Raw genomic sequence first — 7,770 nt, 5'->3', positions numbered from 1 at the left:
CATACTCGAATTGTAGTTGTAAAGATGAAGCTGGTTCATGTTAACATGATCTTGGTTTGGAATAGTCAATATTTGGGGTTGGTAATTAAGGGCTTAATGCGCAGAAGTCATTTTTCTACTATGTACTATACACTGATATCTAAAACACTACAAGCCCCAATATTGCTATCTTTTTTGTTTACTAAAAGTGTTCTGGGCTCCATGACTAACTTTCAAGACTAGGTCTTCTAGAAAGGCCATCTGCATTCCCATGGTTTTTACCATTTCTATATATGATAGGTGGACATAAAAAAAGTAATGATGAATATGTTTAATTGAGCTGACAATTGCAAGAAGTTCTTTTCTTGTGTTACAATACTCAGCTCTACTGAAGGCTTTGCTACAATAACTTTTAACTTCCCTCATTATTTTGAATTTGTGATAAAACACTACCTAATCCTTCATTAGAGGCATCAGTGTCTAATATAAATTCAGTACCACTTATTGGATATGCTAATACTGGGGGAGATATTAATGCAGATTTTAATTTATCAAATGATAGAATCCTCATTCCAATTTAATTTATAACCTAACACTTGTCAATTTTTGGAGGGGCGTGCTATGTCAGCAAATTTGTACACAAATCTTCTATAATAAGAAGTTAAACCTAAAGAATGTCTGACTCCTTTTACTTCTTTTACATTAGGAGGTATTGGCCAAACTTTTATACGTTTTGTTTTTTCGTGATCTCCTTCTTTGCTGACCACATGACCAAGAAATGTAACTTTTTTTGGAGGAATCCACCTTTTAGGGACTTATTTTCAGGTTAGCACCTTTAATCTTTGGAATACTTGCAAGTGCTTTACAAAGGTTTCAATGATATCATCATGCCATTTCATGTTAATTAAATTTTTATTGCCAGTTGTCTCGATTAGGAACTCCCTAAACTGGTGTTTATAACCAACCCCAATTACGATGATAGAATCAGTCTTCGTCTCACACATGGTGTAATTAATATCATACTACTCGAGTAATAAACCCTCATTGTACGACATACTTTCTTTGCAGTGTATCATTAAAAAAGCTGTGTATTTAGACATTACTTTGAACATCGTTAAGAGGCAAAGCATCATGTCATTCCCTGTGTCGGAGTCTGCATTCAACCTCTTATGTCAGCGGCTGGTATCTGCCATGACTGTATTGCCGACTTCATCATTTTTACAGCTCCACCTTGGTTTATCAAATCTAAATTCTGGAACTCTAAATATGAGGATTTTGCACCTTATTATACAAATGGGTCCAAGGATGGCGAAAGAGACGCAGTCGCTACAATTACACCATCCGAAGTCCTGTGTGTTGCTTTACCACCAGCAGCCGCGATATTCACATCAGAACTTTTGGCCATATTACTGGTGACATCTTCATTATATCTTAACGTTCGGGGCCAAGTGAGAATATTTGCTGGCTCCCCAGTCAAATATGGTTATACGGGCAATTTACGAGGCAGATGCGGCGGCTAAGACAGCTTTGTCACTTCCTGTCGGCCCCTTTTTCTTGCCTTCCACCGATGTAAAGTCCGGCGCACACACGAAATGAAATGAAATGCATTTAGGAGCATCAGCACCAAACGGGATATATAGCTCCAGAATACGGTGTAAATATCATGTCATAAAAACAAAACTAAAACATTGAACAATATATAACAAATCACATTATCACAGAACAAAACAAGAAAATATCACAGAAAGAGAAGTCACTCAGTGACTTCAAAAAACATAAATAAAAACAGTATCACAGGTCATACACCACATGGTGGTATTAAAAACAAACAAAATATTAAAAACAAACTAATCACTTTAAAATTTGAAATAAAAATTTATTTGTTTCAGATATGTAACAACCTTCTCATATAGAGAAGGTTGTGCAAAAAGCTGAAACAAAGATCCGGCACGGTGGTGCTGAGATCTATAGGTTTGAGATGCTTACACTCAATCAGAATGTGCTTCACTATCAGTGCTCACAGACTGGTTGGGGCTCTCGCTTGAGCAAATAGCAGTTCGGGAGGTGAGTATGATCAAGACGAGAGCGACACAAAACAACTTCATTCCCCCTGTTAGCACAGGCGCACACACGAGCCATCAGCCATCAATTCATTCGTGCACTTCTCCATAAGGCGATAGCTTCCGTGTGCGGCTAAATTTATGTAAGATTAACTAAAGCTATATCTGCTTAGAGGTAACTTTATATACGCATGCGTAGTCACGTGACAATTCAAAATGACCATTGCCCAAACATCTTTAAAAGACTGTCTGTCTAGGCGATGACATTGACGAAATATCTCTAGGGATCTTCGACGAGTAAAGCTTCCCTTGAATGCCTTCTCTGGATCCAGGTTCGAACCCATTGCTTGCGACAATTTGCTCTTTCGACTATGATTACGGCGTAGTAACAGCGTTAATAGCTAAGACTAAGAATTAGGCTACTATCCATCAAATGGGCGCGCCATTCTGAATTGTCACGTCACTACGCATGCGTACATAAATTCACCTCTACGCAGCTAGCTCTAGTTACACGCACACACAAGCATTTGTTCATTCGTGGAAAAAATTATGAAACATGTTTGATTTTCAACTTTCCGTCACGAATGACCAAAATCTTACATCTTACAATTACGATAATAGAAAAACGTCTTCGTCTCACACATGGTGTACTTTATATCATACTACTCCAGTAATAAACCCTCATTGTACGACATACTTTCTTTGCAGTATATCATTAAAAGAGCATCTTTGTCTGTGTATTTAGATCTTACTTTGAACATCTACGACGCGGCTGGTATCGGCCATGACTGTATTGCCGACTTCATCATTTCTACAGCTCCACTTAGGTCTATTGCTCCAAATATATTGATTTTAGTCTATCGAGCAATAAGTTACACAAATGTTCTGTTGTCTTCAAATCTAAATTTCTGGAACTGAGGTCTAAATATGAGGATAACCTTTTGGATATGGTTACAAACTGACTCCCACATAGCATACATACGCTCACCATTTCCATCCTCAGTAGAACCAACCGACCAATACATATGGTTTATAATGCTTTTACTCCACAAACTCACATCGAGCCGCCATGATAAAAAAAAGGTACTGTAGGTTAGAACTTCCGGTGTTTCTCTGATTGAACTAATTTAATTGGGAAGACTTGAATTTTCCGGAAGGTCCACTTTGTTCGACATTTTGTCATATCGTTTCTGAGCAATTTGCTGTAGTATAGAAATTGAATTTATGATTGCATTTATAATCGATGTCCATTTTGCAAACTTCGAAAATCGTTCGAAACCTAAAGTTTCTGAGGTACAAGGTTTTTAGGATGTTTATTGGGCACGGTCTGATTTCTTGGTCAGCGTTCTCGTCTACTAGTTCACATCGATAATGTTTTTCTAGAAAGGAGTCAAGAAATGAAGTTGGTCCGTCAGTCGCATACTTTCCGACAGATTGGATGCTTCTGTATACCTAGCTGCCATATCACTATCAGCTGGGTTTTCTCCAGTAGGAACATATGACCACTGATCTTTATTAGATCTTGTTTACTCGGTTGCTTACATATATGTAGAACTTCGTAGTTTTATTGAAAAAGTAGCCTAATACAACTTGACGGTCTGTGTAGAACCTTATGTTGTCATGCAATGTAAGCTGTAAGTTCTGTTAATAACAGTGCGCCAAAAAGTTCCGATCTCAGTATAGTGCGTCCATGATTTGGTGCCAACTTTGATTTTCCAAGACAACTTGACTGTCTATGTAGAGCCTTATGTGGTGATACAATGTAAGCTGTAAGTTCTGTAAATAACAGTGCGCCAAAAAGTTCCGATCTCAGTATAGTGCGTCCATGATTTGGTGCCAACTTTGATTTTCCAAGACAACTTGACTGTCTATGTAGAGCCTTATGTGGTGATACAATGTAAGCTGTAAGTTCTGTAAATAACAGTGCGCCAAAAAGTTCCGATCTCGGTATAGTCCATGATTTGGTGCCAACTTTGATTTTCCATGACAACTTGACTGTTTATGTAGAACCTTATGTGGTGATACAATGTAAGCTGTAAGTTCTGTTAATAACAGTGCGCCAAAAAGTTCCGATCTCAGTATAGTGCGTTCATGATTTGGTGCCAACTTTGATTTTCCAAGACAACTTGACTGTCTATGTAGAACCTTATGTGGTGATACAATGTAAGCTGTAAGTTCTGTTAATAACAGTGCGTCAAAAAGTTCCGATCTCGGTATAGTGCGTCCATGATTTGGTGCCAACTTTGATTTTCCATGACAACTTGACTGTTTATGTAGAACCTTATGTGGTGATACAATGTAAGCTGTAAGTTCTGTTAATAACAGTGCGCCAAAAAGTTCCGATCTCAGTATAGTGCGTTCATGATTTGGTGCCAACTTTGATTTTCCATGACAACTTGACTGTCTATGTAGAACCTTATGTGGTGATACAATGTAAGCTGTAAGGTCTGTAAATATCAGTGCGCCAAAAAGTTCGGTATAGTATGTCCATGATGTGGTGCCAACTTTGAATTTCCAAGAACGAAACTTGGATAGGTACCAATACTCCTCATCTGCCTCAAGTCCTCGTATTCCTTAACACTTTGAGGAATTGTACAAAATTCCTGTAAGCGGTTTTCCTTTCCTTTTAATATGTCCAGGTCAGTTTCCTTGAAATCGATTTGATCAATATGAATATTGATACACTTTTCCAGTTGATTTAAATTCCATTCCAATCGCTCCATTGCCTTTTCGATTTTTCCATTCCATTTTGGTTCACTGTCGAGTCTCATTGTAATGTTGAAAACAAGGACTTTGAATTTTGGACTTTGGATTCGGAACATTACAGTAAAAGATTCGCGGTGGAACAATACATAGATTTTTTATAGTATAATATTATATAAAACAAAACAAAACAAAAAACAGAACACGAGTGTCGCTGCCATTGACCTTGTCATTAGTAAAATTCACTATTATTGTTAAGTTATGAGTATCATTGTTAATCTTGTATGAGTTCTTACTGAACAATGCCTGGCTGATTCTCAGCAGATCCATTTCTCGACAGGTTCATCATATCGACCCAAAACAATATTGCGATGTATTTTAAATCATGTACATTTTAGTATACTGAGCCAATGTTTGTATTCAACAGCAATTTATGGTCAAGAGCCAGGTCTTCGCGGTTGCGACGATGTCTTAAATTTCTAGCCATGATTCATTATTTTGTCCATTTCGATGTGTAAGAGATGAAGAATGGGCCTTTAATACATTTAATATTGAATGTCTTGGTACAATACTATTTATTAGTTTCCCAGTTTGTGTAAAAGTGGAAAACTATTGCATACTTCTTCAGATGAGGAGTTATTTATTAGATTTCTTTGTAGTGGATATGTTTATATTCCTCTATTACAGTGTGACAGGTATCAGTCTTGCAAAATTATATATCATTTTCTCAGTTGCTGTTTTGACGCTTCACTACTTGTACTTAAAGATTAACGATTTAAATTACTATTGCGGTCAAGAATGTTTCTTTTAAGACTACTACTATCCTGTGACTTACATTTTACCCATTATCACTTCTTCAAGTGCCTCAGGATATTTAGCAACCATTTTCCCTGCTATTTTGTCGATCTCAGATGATTATGTTGGTTTTTTTTTGCAGCATTCTTGAATTGAATAGGATGATGTTCTTGTTCTAAAAGCCACGAATATTCTCTGGCGGACGCTGCTTTGCCTTGCAAGGATCAATGATTTCGGTAACAAGTGTCAAGGGATCTGAAATTTGTCTGTCCAAAAAAGATCTGCATCTTCAACTCCAAGATCAGAATCTGAAGTACTGGTATTATTATGGGTCATTGGTGAGGATCTTGTGAAGATGTCAAGTTTGAAATATCACATCAAATATTCGGGTTATAAAGATAATGGAAATGAAATTAATGGTTGGTTTTGGAGAAGGGGGGGGGGGGCATGCCACATTTTTTTTATTTGCAAGAACACCACAAATTAATACCCTAGCTATGTCTCCTGCTAGTCCTAATAACTTAAATGAATAGGCCTACACCCTGTTCCATTAAAAATGGACGCAAGTGGTGTGCATGCATGTGAAAAAAATGATAAAATTACCCAATTAACAAAAAATAATTTATATAGTCTACCTGTATTCAGCAAAGATCTCTTGGCTGTCTGTAGTAATTCTCTTGCTGGAACCAATTTTAGATATCTCGCTTGAAGAGGTTAGAGACTTTCTACATCTATTCTATAACACCAGATTCTTCAAATTGTTTTCGAAGCATACTCAATTACAAATTTACGATCTCGAATTAAAGTTTTCAGGCTCATGATACAGCTACTGGGCCTGATGATATTCATTATGAAATACTCAAGCATCTTCCTCATCCAACATTAAAAATTTTTATGTATATTCAACCAGATTTGTGATGACGGTGTATTTCCTCCATCTTGCTACCACTGTACCCATTCATAAACCTGGTAAGGATCCTACGAATCCTACTAATTACCGCCCTATTGCATTGACAAGCTGCATTTGTAAAACCAGCGAACGGAGCTTTGGTTCGTTCCAAGTTGGTCAATTGCTCGATTTCAAATAGACTGTAGTTGTCTACAAGTCTAAAGTTCTTGAAATAAGGTCTAAATATGTATATACAGATGGGTCTAAGGCCGGTGATAAGGTAGCAGACGCTACTATTACACTATCTGAAGTCTTCCACCAGCAGCCATTATTAAAATCAGACCACGACTAAAAAATGAATTCCTAACCACAACTGTTATCAACCTATGCCAGAAGAATCTTACAGATGAGCAGATAAAACTCCTCTCCCGGGGCCTAAATTTTCACTAGTTACCGAACTAAAAAAACATGATGACTTCATCGTCAACATAGACCAAATTAGCGCCAGGCGGTCATATCAACTACCCAAGACACACAAGTGACAAGAAAACAAAAAACAACTTAACCCAAGTTTGGAGAGATGCACTCAGAGACCTCAGTAAGACAGTAAAATCGCCATTTTACCAGCAGATAAGGGTAAAGCCACAGTCATGATGGATAATAAAGAGTAACAAGAAACTGTCAAGAACTACTGCGAAAACTTACAGGAGACTACGTAAAAACCCAACGAGCATATACAAAGACAGGTTGGACAAGAAGCTAAACGAACTTAAAACCAGTAACCAATAACTTCAATTTAAACTAAGATCAGCTAGCTCCTTCATTTAAGACTCAGAAGAATATGTTACCAAATTTAAAGTACTGCAGACCATAGGGAAGATGTACTGTGATGTTGTTGACTTAATCACCAATGTCCCTTGTAAAGATGTCACATATACACGATAACCTTCGAATAAAGGACCATGGAAACTTCTCAATCTGATGCTGATAATATAGACACGGACTATGACGATGAAAAACCCAGGAGAAAAATGGCAAGGAAAAGTGGAGAATGAAATTGGAGATACGAAGCTTCAAAGGAAAGGCGTATCCACTATATTTGGCGAATTACTGGTAGTCTAGAAATTTGAGACAGAGAGTATAACAGATTTCAGTCTAACGTTCGTAATGTTGTTCTACAGACTGGCAGAGATGATTTAAGACCACAATATCAGCAGCCGTTTTGTAATTCAATGCAACAGAGCACTTCACGTAATAATTAGCCAAATGATTATCCAGACTTGAATGAAACGTTTTGCTCATTTATTCCAGGAGAACGCTAAACGGAAAATATCCGAGGATAGA

Source organism: Lottia gigantea (genome assembly GCF_000327385.1).
Source record: "Lottia gigantea unplaced genomic scaffold LOTGIsca_51, whole genome shotgun sequence".
Classification (NCBI taxonomy): Eukaryota; Metazoa; Mollusca; class Gastropoda; family Lottiidae; genus Lottia; species Lottia gigantea.
Note: the sequence above shows the minus strand (reverse complement) of the source record.